Source organism: Gossypium arboreum, chromosome 2 (genome assembly GCF_025698485.1).
Source record: "Gossypium arboreum isolate Shixiya-1 chromosome 2, ASM2569848v2, whole genome shotgun sequence".
NCBI lineage: Eukaryota > Viridiplantae > Streptophyta > Magnoliopsida > Malvales > Malvaceae > Gossypium > Gossypium arboreum.
Window position 1 is genome coordinate 15,125,424 of NC_069071.1, and position 22,794 is coordinate 15,148,217.

The 22,794-nt window shown below is 39.5% G+C and overlaps 1 long non-coding RNA gene across 1 annotated transcript; it reads right to left on the reverse strand.

Moving 5' to 3' along the window:
• Window positions 1-13,419: 13,419 nt before the first annotated feature.
• LOC128285494 (uncharacterized) lies at window positions 13,420-14,577 on the reverse strand. The gene is made up of 2 exons (XR_008275944.1): window positions 14,495-14,577; window positions 13,420-13,726 (listed from the first exon to the last, which is right to left on the reverse strand). It is a non-coding gene; the product is annotated as an uncharacterized LOC128285494 (long non-coding RNA).
• Window positions 14,578-22,794: the final 8,217 nt, after the last annotated feature.

Genomic DNA, 22,794 nt, shown 5'->3' on the forward strand with positions numbered 1-22,794 from the left:
GTGGGAATAGAAAAACACAGACGTAACAAGGGCAAGACTCAATTTTGTTTCTTCAACACGGGCATGAGACACGCCCGTGCCATTAAGACGTGGACAATAATATACGGGCGTGGTACCCTAACACACGGCCGTGCGATACGATCAGGCAACGACACGGCCTAGACACACAGGCGTGCGATAAGACCGTGTGGCGACATATCAATTCGCGACAAACACGGTCGAGCCACGGCCCACACAGACGTGTGCTACGACCGTGCCACTTAAAGAATTAGAATAATTATCTTATTTTATTTTTCTTTTATTAAGTTTTTAAGGTTCATTTGTTCTCCTTTTTTTAAAAAAAAAGGGCTTACCTTTAGAATCCAGCTTGCCATCCAAAGTATCTTCAATACTCAATCTCACCAATCCAAGAATATCATCCGTTCTTAATACAATAAGTTTCACTCCTCCCCCCATCTTATTTTCATACTCTAATATCTATCTTTATATATTGAGGGTAATGTATATCTTAAGTGTGGGGGGTATTTATGTCACTACCAGAAAAATCCCTGAATAATCACCTTGTTCTCATGAAAAACTCTCATATCATATTTAGGATAAATTTTAATTGATTTATGATTTTGATTGATATATCTTGAATTAAAACATAGGCATTTATGCATTGATTGTTTAAACTTTAAGGCATTAGAGAATCAAGCATGATAAGTTGATTTTTAAGAATTTAAAATTATAGGTTGTTTCCTCAAGTCTAGGTATTATTTTGAATTGGAATTCACGAGTCTAAACATCAAAAAGCCATAATTTTTTGTGAGATTTTTGAGCCTTTTGAGCATCTATTAATTCTTTCATGTTGACTTTTATTATTGCTTTGAGTGCATCAGTATTGAACTGTTATTCTAGAACTTGCTTGATTATGCATGTCGAGACCACACCATTTGATTTGATATATCAAAATGATTAAGGCACTTAGGATTAACCCACTCATGCCACGAAAAGCCTACCTCCACGATTAACCCCTAGTAAATCCCCTTGAGCCTAATAAGTCATTTCTTGTATTACCCTTAATATTAACCTTTAACCCATTATTGTTGAGACCCCCTAATTTAATCCCTATTTTTGTCGAGATTTGAGTTGAGGAAATTGCTTAGCTATGTCTTGTTTGTAATAAGTTAGTCTATGAATATTTAACTTGTTCTTAAAAAAAAACTATGTATATATATTAGTAATTCCATATTCTGAGAAGAAGCTCTGTTGTACGCAAGTGAAGATTAACTCTTTTTCTAGTTAGGAAAATTTTCAATTCAATCTCGATTTTAACCCTTTCTTTCAGCTTGTGACAACACCCCGCTAACCAAGCCGCACTACAACCCTATAAAGACCTTTTGATTGATGTATCATCTTAAATTATAGTGGTGGAGATTTGATTTTCATGCAAGCCTATGGTAATGACTTTTCATTATTGACTATTGAGTGCTTCATTTATTGTCCTTAAACACCTTGAGTGATTTGAGTGAATCTTTAGTGAGGATATGAAACTCTGTGATATTCTGAATCAATGGTAATTACTTAGATGCGAGAGACACCTATGTTTGCATGATTAAATACTCAACTTGGAATGTTTGAAACTTTTATGTTCTTTTAGTTGAATTCTCAATGTATGATTACCTATGGATTATTTTGAGATATTATCGATAAGAATTATAAGTTGAGGAGAATTTATTTTGATTATGAGTTGAGGATTTTGCTTGAGAACAAGAAAATGCTTAAGTGTGGGGGTATTTGATAAACCGTAAATTATACATATTTTTACCCCATGTTTAATGCATTTTATGGATGATTTCTCATTAGGATTAGTGATTTCGATGCTCCTAATGCTTTAATTTCATGTTTTATACTTAGGAGAGCATAAGAGGGCGAAAGGAATGAGAAACGGGACAAAAACGGAGAAAATAGGCCAAAGTACAAAATCAACACGGCCTAGACCTCCTCACACGGGTAGACCATACAGCCGTGTCAATTTGGCGACCTTGAACACGACGTGAAGTAGTCGAACACGGGCGTGTGCCACGGGCATGTCTCTACCGAGCCCAAGTTGAGTCCAATTAGGGAAAGGTCAATTTTGAGGGGTTTTAGGCATTCCAAAGCCTATAAATACACCTTAGAGGAGGAGAAAAAGGGAGACAGAGAATAGGGGGTAAGGAATTAGTCGAAAGAAGCCGATTGATCCTTCTCAGAAGCCGGATTCATCATCAAGACTGAAGATTTCTCCTCAATTTCCCTTTAGGAGTTTTGGGTTTTCTTTATGTTTTGTATTCTTTATTCTTCTGAGATGTTTTCTTATTTAGTTATGAAATAAAACCCTTAAATACCTAAGAGGAATGAAACCTAAGACGAATCTTGTTATTATTTTCTGAATCGTATGATAAATATTTAACTTGTTCTTAATTATGTGTTCTTAATTCTTGTTTTGATATCCCAGGATATTGATTCAAGACATGCTCTTTTTCAGAGGAGGAATAGACCCTGTCTAAGAGTACTTTTGTTATAATTAAGCGGAGTTGATTGTGCGCTTAGAAATAGGGTGACAAGATTTTGTCGGATTAGGGTGAAACCTAATAAGGGGATCCATAGATCGAGTTAATGCAATCCTAGAGTGTTAATTAGAGAAAAGTCTTAGTTATTCAATCTAGGGATTAGACATTATTAGTCTTGAATAGGGATAATAACATAACTTAGGGATCTCTATGGAACAAGTTGATAGAATAAATCGTCCGATTTGGAGCCAGAATAACAAGTAAAGTTTAGGTGGATTTTTCCTTAGGTATTATCTCAAGTCAATCGATTTTCCCAAAAGCAATTCCCCAACTCTTTTCTCTATGCATTCTTAGTTTAGATAATTAGTTATATTAAAACAAAACCCATTATTCTGAGGCTAGATAATAAAAAGACAGTCATTACTAGTGCTTTTAGTTCCCTTGGGTATGATATCCCGGTCTTGCCATTACTATACTATTGTTCGATAGGTGTGCTTGCCTTTTCGTCATGATAATAGTTAGTCTAGGTTTGATCTTCAGTATAAATATTTATTACTTGTTACTAATCACGTGATTAGTGGATTCGAACTCTATAGAGTAGATGTTGACTTGGTAAAAGGGGGTGAGTATCGTGGGATAAGATATTGGTTGTTGGGGATTTGGAGGAGGAAAATGTGGAGAGAAAAGAGGAGAAAATTGTGGGGTTGTAGAAGGGAAGAGTTGTAGCCGAATTGGGGAATTTGATTGTGCAAATTCGGCTAGAGAACTCACTTTATGCTTTTTCGGCAATTTGTGAATGTGTAGGAGCCGATTTTCCTCTCTAACATTTCGGGTTTTGTTTTTTTGACGTTTTTGGCTTCTTTTCTCCTTAGTGTCATTTTCACAAGTGACCATTTGGACTCTTTTACTTTTTTTGACATTGTCTTCAGGTTACATTCTTATTACCTTGCCGAATTCCCCATTCTTAACTTATTCTTTACCGTTTTTACTGTTTCTTTTCTTTTCAAGATAGCCGAATATATATTTTTTCTCTTTAAGTCATTTCAATCTTTCTTTCATTTTTCTCTAAGCTGACCATTTCTTCTTCTTGTTCTCTTTCAGTTTCTTGTCTACCACCGGTGTTGTGGGATTAATTCAGTACACTGAAGTGTGATGGTGTCAGTTTCATAAATATTTTGGTAATCGGTAAGTACTCGTAATATACCCTTTTGCTATTCTGTCAATTTTGTATGTATTCAATCTGTTTATTGAAACTTTTCTTTTAGGGAAGCCGAATGTTATATTTCCTCTTATCTATGCTAATTTCAATTCTTATTCGTTGTCCGTGGTGCATTATGCGATGGCTCTAGCGATCTCAGTGGATAAGGTGATCGTGAAGCCTTAGAACTTTTATATCTCTCATAATTCATTTAAGGTAAACTTGACACCTTGTTTTAGGTATTGACCGAATACTCAAATGAGTTATAGGGAAATATTCTTTTAACAAGAAACCATTCTGGGCAGTTAATCGCTAGGGTGCAAGGGTTGTTTTAGCTGGCGATTTTGGAGGGATTAGTCCAGATCATCAAATCGTGGTTGGTGTTCAAGGGGTGATTCGTAGGCTTTCGCGAATAAGTGTGTAATCGTACACCACTCAATTACTGTCAAAGCCAAAAGAGGTGTGTAATTACACCCCTGTTAAACTGTGATTCGGTAAAAGCTAAAATGCAAACGCACGTGGGGCGATTCGAACCCACAAAACGTAGGTGATAGGCTGAAGAGGCCACCACATACATTTCCATGGACTTAGGCCGTTATGGGCCTCGATGGGTTGAAACACAAAATAAATATCATAGATGACGGATGAAACAACTAGAGTATGTTGTAGCATGGAATTGACCTGGATTGTGTGGGCCTAATGGACTTGTGGTTCCCACGGGTAAAATTCTTGGTAAGATAAAGTTAATAGATTAGACTATGAGGCTTGCGTTTTCGTGTCTGAATTTGGGCTAGATGGCCACACGAGCGTGTGGTTTTGGGCCCATATTCGCTATTCTGGCCATGTAGGTTATCTAAGTCGCTCGAGGCGATAGTAGACCCTCTAAAAGGTCTTAATATGTATCGAGACACCAAAATTAGCTAAATGACCTGTAACACCCCGAACCCGAGACCGTCGCCGGAGTCGAACGCGAGGTGTTAACAGACTTCAACCCACTTATTGACAATTTTCAGACAAGCTGCCAATCTGAGTACTAGTCGCTCCAAAATTCATAACTTGAGTTTTACAACTCGAAAATCAGTTCCGTAAATTTTTCCTGAAACTAGACTCATATGTCCATCTACATATTTTTTTCTAGAATTTTTGGTCGAGCCAATTAGTACAGTTTATTAGTTAAAGTCTCGCCAGTTGTAGGGATCGACTACGCTGACCTTTGTGCGTTACGAATTGGATATCTCCCTGTACAGGGCTTCAATACTAATGCCGTTTGTTTCTATAGAAACTAGACTCAGAGAGGAATCTACACATATATGGAGTGACTCCTAATTATCTCTGGTTAATTTACAATGATTTTCCAAAGTTGGAACAGGGATCCAGAAACCGTTCTGGCCCTATTTCACAAGAACTTTAAAATCTGTTAACTTATAACTCATATGACCATTTCGTTTCTTCCATATGAAAGTAGATTCATCAAGGTACACTTACATAATTTATTTGCTATTTAATACCATTCCTACTATTTTTAGTGATTTTTCACATCCACGTCACTGCTGCTGTCAGCATCTGCCTTTAGTAGGCTTTACCTATTTCATACTTTCCATGATTCAATTGGCCCTTTTTACATACATAGCACAAAGCGTGATTATGATTAACCATTCCAATGGCTAATCGTTTCAAAATAATTCCATACCTCATAAGGGTCAACATACAAACGATTATAGTTCTATGCTAAAACGATATATAAGCCATTTTCGCATGGCTATCCAAGTTTACACAAACCGGAAGGTACATGACCTTCAACAAAGGATGGTCCTATACATGCCATTTCAAAGTTCAGCCAAAATTTGTACCAAAATGGGGCTTCGATAGTGTGGATGACTTCGACTTCTTTGATCCCGAATCCGACAGCTAACGAGCGAAACCTATAAAACAGAGAGCCAAAGCAACGGGGTAAGCATTTTAATGCTTAGTAAGTCTCAAGCAATGAAATCAGCTTTGACTAAGGTATTTTATTCACATGGCTAATTAAACCACTTTACTAATTCACATTCCCATACTCATACTTATTTCACATCACCGACCCTTATGTTCATACACAAAAGAACAACTTGGCCCAAGGCCGGTAGCTCGTTTATCAACTTAGCGCATACTTACTTGTAAGAATTCAATTAGTACAAGCACATACAAACATACCTCATTGCTGGAATTTTCACAAGTGTATAAGCTGAAATTTTCACAGCAAGATTGCTCACTTCGAATCACATACCTTGGGATTTAACCGGATATAGCGACTCGCACGATTTCCTTCGGGTCATAATCCGGATTTGGTGACTTGCACAAAGGCCTTCGGGTCTTAGCCCGGATATATCAACTCGCACGAATGCCTTCGGGTCTTAGCCCGGATATATCAACTCGCACGAATGCCTTCGGGTCTTAGCCCGGATATATCAACTCGCACGAATGCCTTCGGGTCTTAGCCCGGATATATCAACTCGCACGAATGCCTTCGGGTCTTAGCCCGGATATATTTCCAATGTTCATTTACATATATATCAATATTCAAGACACGTCCATAGTTCATTTTCGTTACTAAAGCTCTAACACAAAATATCTATCAACCTTTACTATTTCGGCTCAATGGCCACACAAACAAGGAGCATAATTTTTATATAATTCAAGTAGGGTCATCACTCGAAGACTTACCTTGGATGTTGTCGAGCGATTTCGACGGCTATTCAACTACTTTTTCCTTCCCTTTATCGGATTTAGCTCCCCTTTGCTCTTGAGCTAATTTACACAAATTTAACTTATTAAAATCTCATCATGATAGCTTATGGCCGAATATGACAAGGAGTGTAAATGGTCATATGGCCATCCTTTAGCTCAAATACACAATGGTCATGCACATTTTTACATCACAACAAGCAATTCAATACATTCAAACATCAACGTGAAGTTCAAAGTACTTGGCCCTTATATACATTAGGCATCAAAGTTGTATATGTACGAAATCATAAATCGAACTCAACACATTAGTTAATATTCCTCTTAGCCGAAATTTCTAAGCCAAGAATAGGCATCAATATGCTTGCCTCAAACCGAATGCATGCACACTAATTACCCCTCATGTGGCCGAATATACACTTAATACCACAAAAAAAACAGCATACATTTTACTACTAACACATTACATATCGTAATTCATTGCACATCTCTTATTTACTTCATAATCAACACATCATCACAAGCAAATATACACTTTGAATTAGTATATATGTCATACCAATCCATCATGTGCAAACATATATTCATGTAAGTGCAAGGGCGAATTCTCAAGTGGCTTATATCCAAATATATACACATTTCCAAAGCTTAAATCTTACTTACCATGCAACATGCATGAATTATACTTATGGATATATCATGGCGAATACCACAACACCACACCATTTCAATTTGGTCATGGTGAAACAAAGAACTTAGTATCTCATTCAAAAAAAATGCTAAAAGAAAATCTAAGAATCTTCAATCCTCCATCACATGTATCACTTTCAAGCTTGTTATTTAACATGCAATGGCATTAACACCACATTCACTTTGGCCGAATTTCATTCCCATGACATAACAAGGATTTGAACCATGGGCTAACAAGAACATTAAGCTAGCAACTAAAACATGCATGAACCTCAAACATACCTTAATCTTGATGCAAGTTTAGCCAACCTCTTCCTAATCCTCTTCCAAACCAAGTATGAAGCAAAACTCCTTCCTTAACCTTAGTATTTTCGGCCAACAAGAGAGTGAAAAGAGATGAACAAAATTTTTTCTTTCTTCCTTTAGGACATTCGGCCAAGCTATGGAGGAAGATGGACACTTTTTTTTTTTTTCTCATCTACTAACATTAATTGTTTATTCCATACCCTTATTTTATTCTTTCCATCATAACCCATTTACCAAACATGTTTCATGACATGATTTTTGCCCATAAATCCTTGTCATGGCCGGCCACTAGCTATGGGGGGGGAAATTTGACATGCAAGTCCATTGTTTTGCATGCATCCTTTAATTAGTCATCACACATTTCCCCTCACACTTTCAAAGTTTATTACTAGGTCCTTTCTAGTGAAATTCACATCTATAATTCTAAATCAAAGCATAAAAATATCACACATGAGTTAACACACATTATAGGCAATAAAATAAATATCAAATTATTTTTATGCCTTGGTTTTGTGGTCCCGAAACCACATTTCGACTAGGGTCGTTTTAAGGTCATCACAACTCTCCCCACTTTAGAAATTTTCGTCCCGAAAATCTTACCGTAAATAGGTTTGGATATTGCTCTTTCATAGAGTTCTCGGGTTCCCAAGTAGCTTCTTCTATCCCGTGTTTGAGCCATAACACTTTCACTAGCGGAACCCTTTTGTTTCGCAACTCTTTCATTTCACGAGCTAGGATACGAATCGGTTCTTCTTCATATCTCATATCGGCTTGAATTTCAACCTCGATGGACTAATTACGTGCGACGGATCGGATCTATAGCGTCGAAGCATTGAAACATGGAAGACGTTGTGAATCTTTTCAAGTTCGGGGCAAGATCAAACGATACATTAATCGGGCCAACTCGTTCGGAGATTTCAGACGGCCCAATGAATCTCGGCTCAACTTGCCCTTACGGTAGAATCTGAGTATCTTTTTCCACGGCGAAACTTTAAGAAACACTTTATCTCCCACCGATACTCAATGTCCTTTCGTTTCAGATCCGCATACGATTTCGACGATCGGAGGCTATCTTGATTTTCACGGATTACTTTTACTTTCATTCAAATCTTTAATCAAATCCACTCCAAAATTTTGTTCTCACCGAGCTCGGTCCAAAACAATGGTGTACGGCATTTACGCCCGTACAAAGCCTCGTAAGGCGCCATCTTAATACTTGATTGAAAACTATTGTTGTGGCGAATTCAATCAAAGGTAGGTACCGCCCCACGAACCACTCGAACTCGAGGATGCAACATCTCAACATATCCTCAAGTATCTGAATTATACGCCGGATTGACCATCGGTTTGGGGGTGAAAGGCGGTCTTTGAAATGCAACTTGGTGCCCAATGCTTCTTGTAATTTCTTCCAAAATCGCGAGGTGAACCTCGGATCTCTATCCGACACAATGTAAATCGGTACCGTGTAATCTCACAACTGAGAAACGTACAATTCAAATAGTTTATCCAATGAAAATCCATACGCACAGGATAAAGTGAGCCGACTTAGTCGGTCTATCAATAATAACCCAAATTGCATCCTTCTTACTTGTCGACAACGGCAATCCGGACACAAAGTCCATTGTGACTCGATCCCATTTCCACTCGGGTATCGTGATCGGTGAAGTAACCTCAAGGCACTTGATGCTCCGCTTTCACTTGTTGACATATTAAACATCTTGCAACAAAGTCGGAGATGTCTCGTTTCATACCATGCCACCAAAACCGACGTTTCAACTCATTGTACATCTTCGTACTCCCGGGTGGATTGCCATTCGCCTACGATGAGCTTCGTTCGAATTATCGAAATAAGCTCAATTCTTTGGAACACACAGACGACTTCGAACCTCAAACAATCGTCATCATCAATTTGAAACTCCGATTCCTTGTTCGAACACACTCAAATTTCGCCCGTTTTGCACGCAACTCCTCATCAACTTTCGAGCTTCACGAATTTGATGAGTCAACAATGGTTTGGTCATTAATTGGCTACTAACACATTGTCGGGTAGGATAGACAAGTGTACATTCATCGTCAGAAAGCAAACAAAGATTTCGGCTTAAGGCATCCGCAACCACATTAGCCTTTCCCGGTGATAGTCAATGACCACTCATAATCCTTTAACACCGAGCCAACGTCTTTGTCGCAGATTTAAGTCTCTTTGAGTCATCAAATATTTGAGACTTTTGTGATCCGAATACACATGGCACTTCTCACCAAATAAGTAATGTCGCCATATCTTTAAAGGCGAATACGATGGCGACCAATTCGAGATCATGGGTCGGATAATTTTTCTCATGTGGCTTTAATTGTCTCGACGATAGGCCACAACTCGACCTTCTTGCATCAATACGCAACCTAACCCAAGTAGGAGGCGTCACTATAGATGACAAACTCTTTGCCGATTCGGCCGTATTAGTACCGAGCTTCCGTCAAATGAGTTTTCAATTGGTCAAAACTTTTCCGACACTTTTCCGTCCATTCAAACTTGACATCTTTCTCAAGCGGTTTACGTCATGGGTGTGGCTATCATCGAGAATCCTTTTACAAACCGTCGGTAGTAACCAAGTCCCAAAAAGCTCGAACCTCGGTAATATTTCTTGGAGGTTTCAGCTAAGTATGGCTGAAATTTTGCTTGGGTCGACTCGAATACCCGATCACGAGATACCACGTGACCCAAGAAGCTAACCTCTCTAACCGTAACTCACACTTGCTAAACTTAGCATATAACCGCTTATCCCGTAAAATTTGCAACACTAATCTCGGTGCTCGCATGTTCGGTCTCATCTCTTGAATAGACCAAGATGTCGCCGATGAACACAACTACTGAACCGATCCAAATATGATCTCAAGATCCGATTCATCAAATCCATAAATACCGAGGGCATTAGTGAGCCCAAACGGCATCACTAAGAACTCGTAGTGACCATATCTCGCTCAAGGCGGTTTTGGGTATGTCCGAATCTCGGATTCATGAATCGATAATAGCCCGATCTCAAATCTATTTTTGAGAACACCGAGGCTCCTTCAGTTGATCGAACAAATCATCGATACGTGGTAACGGATACTTGTTCTTTATTGTCACTTTATTAAGTCGACGATAGTCGATGCACAACCTCATGGTTCCGTCCTTCTTTTCACAAACAACACCGGTGCACCCAAGGTGAAAAACTTCGGGCGAGCAAAACCTCTATCCATCAACTCTTGCAACCGAGCTTTCAACTCCTTTAATTCCGTTGGTGCCATACGATATGGAGCTATCGAAATCGGTGTGGTCCTGTACAAGCTCAATGCCAAACTCTATCTCCGAACAGTGGCAAACCCGCAATTCTTCTGAAAACGTCCGGTATTCACAAACCACCCAAGCATGATTTGGGTTCTATTCCTAACTCCTTATCATCAAGTACATACGCAAGGTATGCTTCACACCCTTTTCTTACATATTTCGGGCCAACATTGATGATATTACACCGGCAACCCCTTCAAGTTCGTAGACTCAACTCGGATCATCTCGTTGTTTAGCATCTCAAATCAATAGTCTTGCTTTTGCAATTCACAACCGCGTCATACACGGTCAACCAATCCAACCCAAGAATAACATCAAATTCATCGAACGGCAAAAGCATCAAGTCCACGGAAAACAGTACCTCAATTACTAGGGGCATTTCTTACACACTTTGTCGACCAAAGACATAACGACCCAAAGGATTTGACACCGAATTACGAACTCGAGAGACTCAATAGGCAAAGTCTTCTTGGATGCTAAGGTTTCGCATATATAAGAATGAGTAGAACCGGGGTCAATCAAAGCAATCACATTAGTATCAAAGAGAGTGAAAGTACCAGTAATAACATCCGGCGAGGAGGCATCCTCGCGTCGCCAGATAGCATAAGTCCTAGCTGGAGCGAGCCTCGGATCCGGTCGCAGATCTCTAGATCCTCTCGACCACCACTAGCCTTGCCCGTATTTCCGGATGGTCTACCTCGGCGGTGGTAGTACCGGTTTCCCACTCCGATCTACATTCTGCTCGCACAACCTCGGGCAATCTTTAATGAAGTGGTCAACTGATCCACACTTGTAACAGAGCGGTCACGGAATCTACACTTCAAAATGCCATTTGCCACAATCATCGCACTCCGTCCTCTCTCGTCGATCATTCCCACTCTCGGCGATCGAAGTGATTCGTGTAATGGTCACAGGGGTCGATCGCGATCTTGTCTAGAAAAGCCCGAAGTGTCTCTAGATCGGCCTAAGCCATCTCTAAGTTTCTTTGATGATATTGGAAGGGCTTCCCGAATACCTCTTACTGAAACTCCCTTGCTCCCGCTTCCGCTTTCCTTTTCTCCATACTAAGCTCCTCGGCTTTGCATCGCTCGCTCGACGAGAGTCACAAACTCTCGGATTTCCAAAATGCCAACATACGACTTTATCTCATCATTCAGTCCATCTTGAGCGTTTACATCACGCCTTCAAGAAATGCATTCTCGCACATCGGCTAAGCCTCACGAATTTTCGCTCATAGTCGATGTGAGCATGGAACCTTGTTTAAGTTCGAGAAATTCCTTTCGTTTTGGTCCATAAATCTCGATGATATACTTTTTCCAAACTCGGTTTGAAAGAACTCCCAAGTTACTTGTTCATGGGCACAACAAAGTCGAGTACTCCACCAATAGTAGGCGTAATCACGTAGCAAGGAGATGGTACACTTTAGGCATTCATCGGTGTACAAGATAGCTCATCGAGTAAATCCGGATCGTGTTGTCCAACCAAAATTCGCTTGCTCGGCATCATCACTATCCGTAGCTTTAAATTCAGTAGCCCCATGTTTTGGATTCTATCAACTGGGGCTTATTCGACCTATTTGGTCAATTACGGAGGCATTGTAGGTGCGGGTCATGTGTTTGTTGGGAATGGAGGTTGTGGAACAGTAGATTAGTTCGAATGTATTGGTTGAACCAATCATTCATCACGCTATAAAAGGCTTGTCTAGCCTCGTCATTCGGATTGCTAGCAACAGGTTGAGAGTCCGCCGGCGCTGTCCCTTGTCGGGAGCAGCGCCACACTCTCCACATCATCGCTATCGCTTTCGGTTGGGATCGGATCCATTACTATAAATAAACACAAGTTCAAACGTCGAAATCACCACACTATCATATAATCACATAAAATGGCATGTATAGCTAGACCCCAAACGCATTACGGTAGTCCTAGAATCGACTAAACCGTAGCTCGATACCATAAAATTGTAACACCCGAACCCGAGACCGTCATGGAGTCGAACGCGAGGTGTTAACTGCACTTCAACCCACTTATTGACAATTTTAGACAAGCTGCCAATCTGAGTACTAGTCGCTCCAAAATTCATAACTTGAGTTTTACAACTCGAAAATCAGTTCCGTAAATTTTTCCTGAAACTAGACTCATATGTCCATCTACATATTTTTTTCTAGAATTTTTGGTCGAGCCAATTAGTACAGTTTATTAGTTAAAGTCTCGCCAGTTGTAGGGATCGACTACGCTGACCTTTGTGCGTTACGAATTGGATATCTCCCTGTACAGGGCTTCAATACTAATGCCGTTTGTTTCTATAGAAACTAGACTCAGAGAGGAATCTACACATATATGGAGTGACTCCTAATTATCTCTGGTTAATTTACAATGATTTTCCAAAGTTGGAACAGGGGATCCAGAACCGTTCTGGCCCTATTTCACAAGAACTTTAAAATCTGTTAACTTATAACTCATATGACCATTTCGTTTCTTCCATATGAAAGTAGATTCATCAAGGTACACTTACATAATTTATTTGCTATTTAATACCATTCCTACTATTTTTAGTGATTTTTCACATCCACGTCACTGCTGCTGTCAGCATCTGCCTTTAGTAGGCTTTACCTATTTCATACTTTCCATGATTCAATTGGCCCTTTTTACATACATAGCACAAAGCGTGATTATGATTAACCATTCCAATGGCTAATCGTTTCAAAATAATTCCATACCTCATAAGGGTCAACATACAAACGATTATAGTTCTATGCTAAAAACGTATATAAGCCATTTTCGCATGGCTATCCAAGTTTACACAAACCGGAAGGTACATGACCTTCAACAAAGGATGGTCCTATACATGCCATTTCAAAGTTCAGCCAAAATTTGTACCAAAATGGGGCTTCGATAGTGTGGATGACTTCGACTTCTTTGATCCCGAATCCGACAGCTAACGAGCGAAACCTATAAAACAGAGAGCCAAAGCAGCGGGTAAGCATTTTAATGCTTAGTAAGTCTCAAGCAATGAAATCAGCTTTGACTAAGGTATTTTATTCACATGGCTAATTAAACCACTTTACTAATTCACATTCCCATACTCATACTTATTTCACATCACCGACCCTTATGTTCATACACAAAAGAACAACTTGGCCCAAGGCCGTAGCTCGCTTATCAACTTAGCGCATACTTACTTGTAAGAATTCAATTAGTACAAGCACATACAAACATACCTCATTGCTGGAATTTTCACAAGTGTATAAGCTGAAATTTTCACAGCAAGATTGCTCACTTCGAATCACATACCTTGAGATTTAACCGGATATAGCGACTTCGCACGATTTCCTTGGTCATAATCCGGATTTGGTGACTTGCACAAAGGCCTTGGTCTTAGCCCGGATATATCAACTCGCACGAATGCCTTGGTCTTAGCCCGGATATATCAACTCGCACGAATGCCTTCGGTCTTAGCCCGGATATATCAACTCGCACGAATGCCTTGGTCTTAGCCCGGATATATCAACTCGCATTTAATGCCTTGGTCTTAGCCCGATATATTTCCAATGTTCATTTACATATATATCAATATTCAAGACACGTCCATAGTTCATTTTCGTTACTAAAGCTCTAACACAAAATATCTATCAACCTTTACTATTTCGGCTCAATGGCCACACAAACAAGGAGCATAATTTTATATAATTCAAGTAGGGTCATCACTCGAAGACTTACCTTGGATGTTGTCGAGCGATTTCGACGGCTATTCAACTACTTTTTCCTTCCCTTTATCGGATTTAGCTCCCCTTTGCTCTTGAGCTAATTTACACAAATTTAACTTATTAAAATCTCATCATGATAGCTTATGGCGAATATGACAAGGAGTGTAAATGGTCATATGGCCATCCTTTAGCTCAAATACACAATGGTCATGCACATTTTTACATCACAACAAGCAATTCAATACATTCAAACATCAACGTGAAGTTCAAAGTACTTGGCCCTTATATACATTAGGCATCAAAGTTGTATATGTACGAAATCATAAATCGAACTCAACACATTAGTTAATATTCCTCTTAGCGAAATTTCTAAGCCAAGAATAGGCATCAATATGCTTGCCTCAAACCGAATGCATGCACACTAATTACCCTCATGTGGCGAATATACACTTAATACCACAAAAAAACAGCATACATTTTACTACTAACACATTACATATCGTAATTCATTGCACATCTCTTATTTACTTCATAATCAACACATCATCACAAGCAAATATACACTTTGAATTAGTATATATGTCATACCAATCCATCATGTGCAAACATATATTCATGTAAGTGCAAGGGCGAATTCTCAAGTGGCTTATATCCAAATATATACACATTTCCAAAGCTTAAATCTTACTTACCATGCAACATGCATGAATTATACTTATGGATATATCATGGCGAATACCACAACACCACACCATTTCAATTTGGTCATGGTGAAACAAAGAACTTAGTATCTCATTCAAAAAGAATGCTAAAAGAAAATCTAAGAATCTTCAATCCTCCATCACATGTATCACTTTCAAGCTTGTTATTTAACATGCAATGGCATTAACACCACATTCACTTTGGCGAATTTCATTCCCATGACATAACAAGGATTTGAACCATGGGCTAACAAGAACATTAAGCTAGCAACTAAAACATGCATGAACCTCAAACATACCTTAATCTTGATGCAAGTTTAGCCAACCTCTTCCTAATCCTCTTCCAAACCAAGTATGAAGCAAAACTCCTTCCTTAACCTTAGTATTTTCTACCAACAAGAGAGTGAAAAGAGATGAACAAAATTTTTTCTTTCTTCCTTTAGGACATTCGGCCAAGCTATGGAGGAAGATGGACACTTTTTTTTTTTTTCTCATCTACTAACATTAATTGTTTATTCCATACCCCTTATTTTATTCTTTCCATCATAACCCATTTACCAAACATGTTTCATGACATGATTTTTGCCCATAAATCCTTGTCATGGCCGGCCACTAGCTATGGGGGAAATTTGACATGCAAGTCCATTGTTTTGCATGCATCCTTTAATTAGTCATCACACATTTCCCCTCACACTTTCAAAGTTTATTACTAGGTCCTTTCTAGTGAAATTCACATCTATAATTCTAAATCAAAGCATAAAAAATATCACACATGAGTTAACACACATTATAGGCAATAAAATAAATATCAAATTATTTTTATGCCTTGGTTTTGTGGTCCCGAAACCACATTTCGACTAGGGTCGTTTTAAGGCTGTCACATGACCAAAATACCCCTGAGGGGTAAAATTACCATTTTACCCCTAATTGTCGAAATGACCATTATACCCCTAGAGGTAGGTTGGCTGATGAGTATTTGGTATACGTATGACTGTGTCTGAGTATTATCTTTTGTATACAAAAATATTTATGACATGACATTCTGCATGGGGTTGGGGACTGATTTGGAGGAAGTTCTGTACTAGTGGTTTTGCCACGCATTTTGATTCTAGTGGCTCCACCATGTTTTTTGTTATTTACAGCTTCGCTACGTTATTGATGTATTGACTAGGTGGATCGATAGAATCCCCACATGGTGTGTTGGCTGGTATAGGTGGTGTGCTGGTTGGATTGGGTTGGGATACTTATTTGCTCTGTATTGATTTTGTTCTGGGCTTGAGCCCACTCTGCTACTATATAGGGCTAAAGTCAGACTGCTCTGTTACTGAATAAGGCTATGGCCCAAACTGTTTTGGCATATTCTGATTTCTGTTGTTTGTTAGGGGATTACACATTGAGTTTTCACAAACTCACCCTTCCTTTTAACTGTACAGGTAATCCTCAGCCATAGACGATTTGAAGCTGCGAGGGACTCGGGGGTGACTACATGAATACTGTTATTTGGATTTGATTTTAACTATTTCAAAATTACAGTTTGGGTTTTTATTTATGTAATAAGGCCATTTAAGAGTTTTATTTTTTTCCTAATTAAGTTTTCCTTTTTTTATCTGAAACTGGTAGAATAAGATAATAGGTTTTTGAAATAATAAACATTTTCAAGGAAATCACATGTTTCAAATCCAAACTTTAGAAGCTTCTGCGTTTTTTTAAATAACTGAATAAAACAAAGACAAATTTTAAGCAAACGTCTTGATGAAACGATAATAATAATAATAAGGGCTTTGAAACTTAGAAATAAACTTTTATCGACAAGACCGATTTTTGAGCGTAGTTTCGATGTGACATGCCAGATTCGGCCGTAACGTCTAGGCCGAGTTTAGGGTGTTACATTTAGTAGTATCAGAGCCAGGTTGTAAAACTCAACTGTGGAATGGGTTTTTGAAAATTTTTCTCAAAATTGAGTTTTCAAAATTTTTTTTTCTAAACCTTAGTTTTTGAAAGAGATGATTTTAAAGAATTTGGATTGTTTTAAAATGTTGACACTGGAGGTATTCCACACTGAGTCTCCGGTGCTAAATCTGTAAGTTCTTTGACACTGTTTACTATTATAGACTGAAATGTTACTGTATAGGTAGTGGTACTATACTAGAAACCCTAGAGTCTGAGTTAATTGAGACTGTAGAAGACTAAAAACTGTAGTGAGATTTTGCTCTACGAAAACAAAACTTTAACTACTGCTTGATCATAAAATATCCATTAATAATTACTGGAATTATGAACTGATTCATAAGACTCTTAAAACAAATAATACACTATAACGATATGAGCACAAGAGTTACTCGCGGAAGGGGTACACGAGGCGACGGTAGAGGCCGAGGAAGTGCTAGGGCTGGGTCTTTAGAGTTGGGCCACGTGCCTGCTAGGGAGGCTTTACCATTACCAGTGACTGAGACAGGGTCTCATGATCGAGCTACAGGGGATGATGCTTTATCCCAAGCAATGCTTCATGTTCTAAAGAGGGTTGCTGGAGCGAGTACTGGATTAATGGGTCGGGGGTTAATTTTTGAGCGACTCTGGGCTAATGGAGTGGAAATTTTTAGGAGTGTTTCTAGTGTAGCTCCAAATATGGCAGAGTACTAGTTAGAGGCCATTAAGCGGATAATGGATGAACCTTGATTGCACTGTAGTGCAAAAATTAAAAGGAGCAGTGTCTTTACTGCGAGATGAGGCCTACCAATGGTGGCTCACCGTGAGAGATGGTACGCAGGCCGACCATTTGACATGGGACTTCTTTAAGGTGGCCTTTCAAGGGAAATATGTTGGGGCGAGTTATGTAGACACTCGAAGGTAGGAATTTTTAAATCTGGCCCAAGGGAATAAGACTGTGGTAGAGTACAAGGAAGAGTTTCTACGGCTGAGTCGATATGCCCGTGGGATTGTCGCAATTGAGAATGAACGTTGTGTGCATTTTGAGGATGGAATCCGGGATGCATTACGTGTGCTGATAGGTCCGCAGAGAGAGCGAGACTTTGCTGCCTTAGTTGAGAAAGCAAAAATTGCTGAGGATGTGAAGTACTCAAAGCGCCAAAATCGCGAGAAAGATAGGGGTAGATTTAAGAGGGATTCAGGGCCCTCGGGTTCTTTTAGAAGGCCTGTAAAGAAGGCCAGATATGAGGGGCCAATCTGAGTAGTCCCTGCTACTATGGTTAGATTGCAGACTTGTGCAAATTGTGGGAGGTCTCATTGGGGTGAGTGTTGGAAACGAACAGGAGCATGCTTCAGATGTGGGTCCAAGAATCATCAAGTCAAAAATTGTCCTCAGAGGCCAGTTCAGATGCAAGCTTTAGAACAGAGGTTTGTTCAGTCAGTGAGAGGTGGTCAGCAGCCACTGAGAGGCTGTTGTTAGGCCAGAGGTGGAAACGGTAATGGACGTGTTTATGGAGCATCAGGTGGAGGTGCTGGTAATACTGAGGTGAGACGACCAGCTCTGGTCTATACTGCTCGTCGCCGAGAGGATGGTGACACCCCTAACGTTATAGCTGGTATGCTTTTTATTCATAACATGCCATACATTGCTTTAATTGATATTGGGTCTACACATTTGTATGTTGCATGCACTGTATCTGAGATGTTGGGTATCCAGTTTGAGAATACGGCTAGTGAAATGACTGTTATAAGTCCACTGGGATAGTCAGTTAGGGTAGACAAATTATTTAGAGACGTGCCCTTAGAAGTTCCAGGTATAATTTTTCTAGTGGATTTGATTGAATTACCATCTAGAGAATTCGACCTTATCTTGGGTATCGACCGGCTAGTGAAACATCGTGTGAGTTTACATTGCGCTGCTAAGCGAGTGGTGTTGAAAACTACTGAGGATGAGAAGGTAGCTGTGATAGGGGAGCGAGGGAATTATCTGTCTAATATAATCTCAGCATTAAGGGCTGAAAAGTTGGTTTGCAAGGGTTGTGAGGAGTTTCTAGTGTATGTGAGTATTTTTTATTCTGAAGATCTTTCGGTGGGAGATGTTAGAACTGTCAAGGAATTTTTGGATGTATTTCCTGATGAGCTTCCTGGGTTACCTCCGAACAGTGAGGTCGAATTCAGAATTGAGCTACTGTATGGAACAGCTCCGGTGTCCATCGCCCCGTATAGGATAGCATCGAAAGAGCTTATGGAATTGAAGGCTCAAATTCAAGAGCTTCTGGACCGAGGGTTTATTCGACCAATTATTTCTCTGTGGAGAGCACTGGTGTTGTTCGTAAAGAAAAAAGATGGGACTATGCACATGTGCATTGACTACCGGTAGTTAAACAAGCTGACGATCAAGAACAAGTACCCCCTTCCAAGGATTGGCGATCTTTTTGATCAACTTAAAGGAGCTTCAGGTTTCTCCAAATCGAACTCCGCTCTGGGTACCATCAGCTAAGGGTTAAGGAGGCTGATGTGTACAAGACAACATTTAGGACTCGGTATGGACACTACGAGTTCCTAGTAATGCAGTTTGGGCTTACCAATGCACCAACAGCCTTTATGGACCTTGTGAATCGGGTGTTCCAACCCTATCTAGACCGATTCATAGTTGTTTTTATAGATAATCTTGTAAAGTGGTTGCTTACGCATCACATCAGCTTAAGCCTCACAAGGTAAATTACCCTACTTACGATTTGGAATTGGCTGTAATGGTATTCGCGTTAAAGATTTAGAGGCACCACTTATACGGTGAGAAGTGTATTATATACACAGTCATAAGAGCCTCAAATACCTTCTTACTCAGAAGGATTTGAATCTTAGGCAGTGAAGATGGATAGAGCTGATTAAGGATTATGATTGCTCGATTGAGTACCACCCTAGTAAGGCTAACGTGGTAGCTAACGCACTAATCCAGAGGGCTGTATCTGATTTGAGAGCGATGTTTGCTCGTCTCAGCCTGTTTGATAATGGTAGTTTATTAGCTGAGCTTTAAGTGAAACTGACGTGGACTGAAAAAATTAAGAATAAAAAGTTGTTAGATGAGTCATTGGTTTCTCACTTTCGACAAGTTGAGAATGGTGAGACTACAGATTTTGGGCTGAATAGTGAGGGAGTATTGTGTTTCCGTGGGAGAGTTTGTATACCAAGAGATTCTGATTTGAGGCAGTCTATACTGCAAAAGGCACATAGTAGTCAATATGCTATGCATCCTAGCAGAAACAAGTTATACCAAGAACTTCGTGAGCTGTATTGGTGGCCTGGAACTAAACGCGAAGTTACCGATTACGTGAGTAAGTGTCTGACTTGCCAGCAAGTTAAAGCTGAGCATCAGCTGCCTTCTGGGTTATTGCAGCCAGTTAAGATTCCACTCTGGAAGTGGGAAAGTGTAACCATGGATTTTTTGAGTGGGCTACCCTTGACGCCTACTAAGAAGGATTCGGTATGGGTTATCGTAGACAGACTGATGAAATCTACCTATTTTATACTAGTCAGCACTGGTTATTCGCTGCAAAAATTAGCCAAGTTGTATGTGGCTGAGATTGTGAGACTGCATGGAGTACTAGTTTCTATCATATCTTATAGAAATCCTAGATTTACATTTTGGTTCTGGAAGAAGTTACACGAGGCTTTGGATACAAGGTTGGACTTCAGTACTACATTCCATACTCAGATAGACAGCCAGTCAGAGAGGGTGATTTAGATACTGGAGGACATGCTAAGATGCTGTGTAATTGATTTTTGAGGAAGTTGGGAAGACTACTTGCCATTGGCAGAGTTCGCTTACAACAACAGTTATCAGTGCAGTATTCAGATGGCACCGTACAATGCGTTATATTGTTGTAGGTTTCGTACTCCTACCTGTTGGACGGAACTTGGTGAACGGCGAGTTTTGGGGCCAGAGTTAGTTTCTGATATTGAAGAAAATGTAAAGTTAATTCGAGATCGGTTAAAAGAAGCAACTGATAGGAAGAAATCATATGCAGACTTAAAGAGTAAAGAGATTTAGTATTCTGTGGGGGACTATGTCTTTCTGAAGGTCTCACTGTGGAAGAAAATCCTGAAATTTGGACGGAAGGGTAAGCTTAGCCATAGGTTTATCGGGCCTTGCCGGGTTCTGAAACGGGTGGGACCAGTTGCCTATCAGCTTGAGTTGCCTTCAGATTTAGATAGGATTTATGATGTGTTCCACGTCTCCATGCTGAGGCGTTACCGCTCTGATCCTACGTATATTGTGCAGTTGAGGAAATTGAGGTTAGGTCTGATTTGACTTTCGAGAAAGAACCAGTGCAGATACTGGATCGTGAAGTTAAATTGCTGAGAAGGAAATCTGTTCCATTGGTCAAGTTGCTTTGACGTAATCATGGTTCCGAGGAAGCTACGTGGGAGCCTGAAGAGATGATGTGACAGCAATATCCTCACTTATTCTGATCATGTAAATTTTGAGGTCGAAATTTCTTTAAGGGGGTAAAGTTGTAACGCCCCAAAAATTTAGGGTCTTTTTTTTTTGCAAGCTTTGACGTAAATATCATGTTTGCTTTGTTGGTCAAGTAATCTGGGTATGTTTGGGGGGATTTTAGGAAGACTGGGTTCAAGTATGGCCTTTGGCAAAATTTTGATTTTTGCTCTTTTAGAAACCTGGATGTTAGCTTATAGGGCATCTATTAAGTTGTGTTTGTTTTGTGGCACTAGAGATCTTGTGGCTTGGTGGCAAGTGGTGTGACTGGGCATGGTGAGAGCAGGAGTTCGAATCCCATGGTAAGCAAGGGGATTTTATTTTGCTATTTGGGTGGCAAGTCTTTCTATGGAGTTGTGACAGCCCAAAATTGACCCTAGTCGGAATGTGGTTTCAGGACCACAAAACCGAGGCATAAAAATAATTAAAAATTTATTTTGATGCCTATGATATGTGTTAAATTGTGTATGACATTTTGATGTTTCAATTTAGAATTATAAATGTGAATTTCACTAGAAAGGACCTAGTAGTAAACTTTGAAAGTATGATGGGGAAATGTGTGATGACTAGTTGAGCATGCATGCAAAAATAAGGGATTTGCATGTCAAATTTCCCCAAAGATGGTATAGTGGCCGGCCATGACAAGGAATATGGGCAAGGAAAACATGTTATGACATGTTTTGTTAATGCATGATGTGATAAATGATAAAAAATTAAGCATGTAGGAAGAGAAACAAAAAATCAAAATTTGCTCATCCTTCCCCCCTTTTGCCGTGAGTGAAAGAGAAGCAAAGAAAAAATTTTGTTCACCTATTTTCTCTTCTTTGGCCGAAAATACTAAGGAAGAAGGAAGGATTTTTGCTTCATTTTCTTTGTTTAGAAGAGATCTAGAAGGAAATTTGGCTAAACTTGCAACAAGAGTAAGGTATGTATGAGGTTGTGTTGGGAGTTTCATGCATGTTTTGGTTGCTAATTTGATGTGCATGTTAGCCATGGCTCAAATCTTTGTTATGCCATGGAAATGGCATTTGGCCAAAGTTGTTATGGTGATAAAGCCATTGCATGCTAAGTGTGAAGCTTGATGATGATGCATGCAATGATGGATTGTCTACTCTTGAGTAAGATTTTGAGTTTTCTTTTTGTTTAACCATGATTGAAGTTGAAAAGGGCATGATTGTCATATTCGCC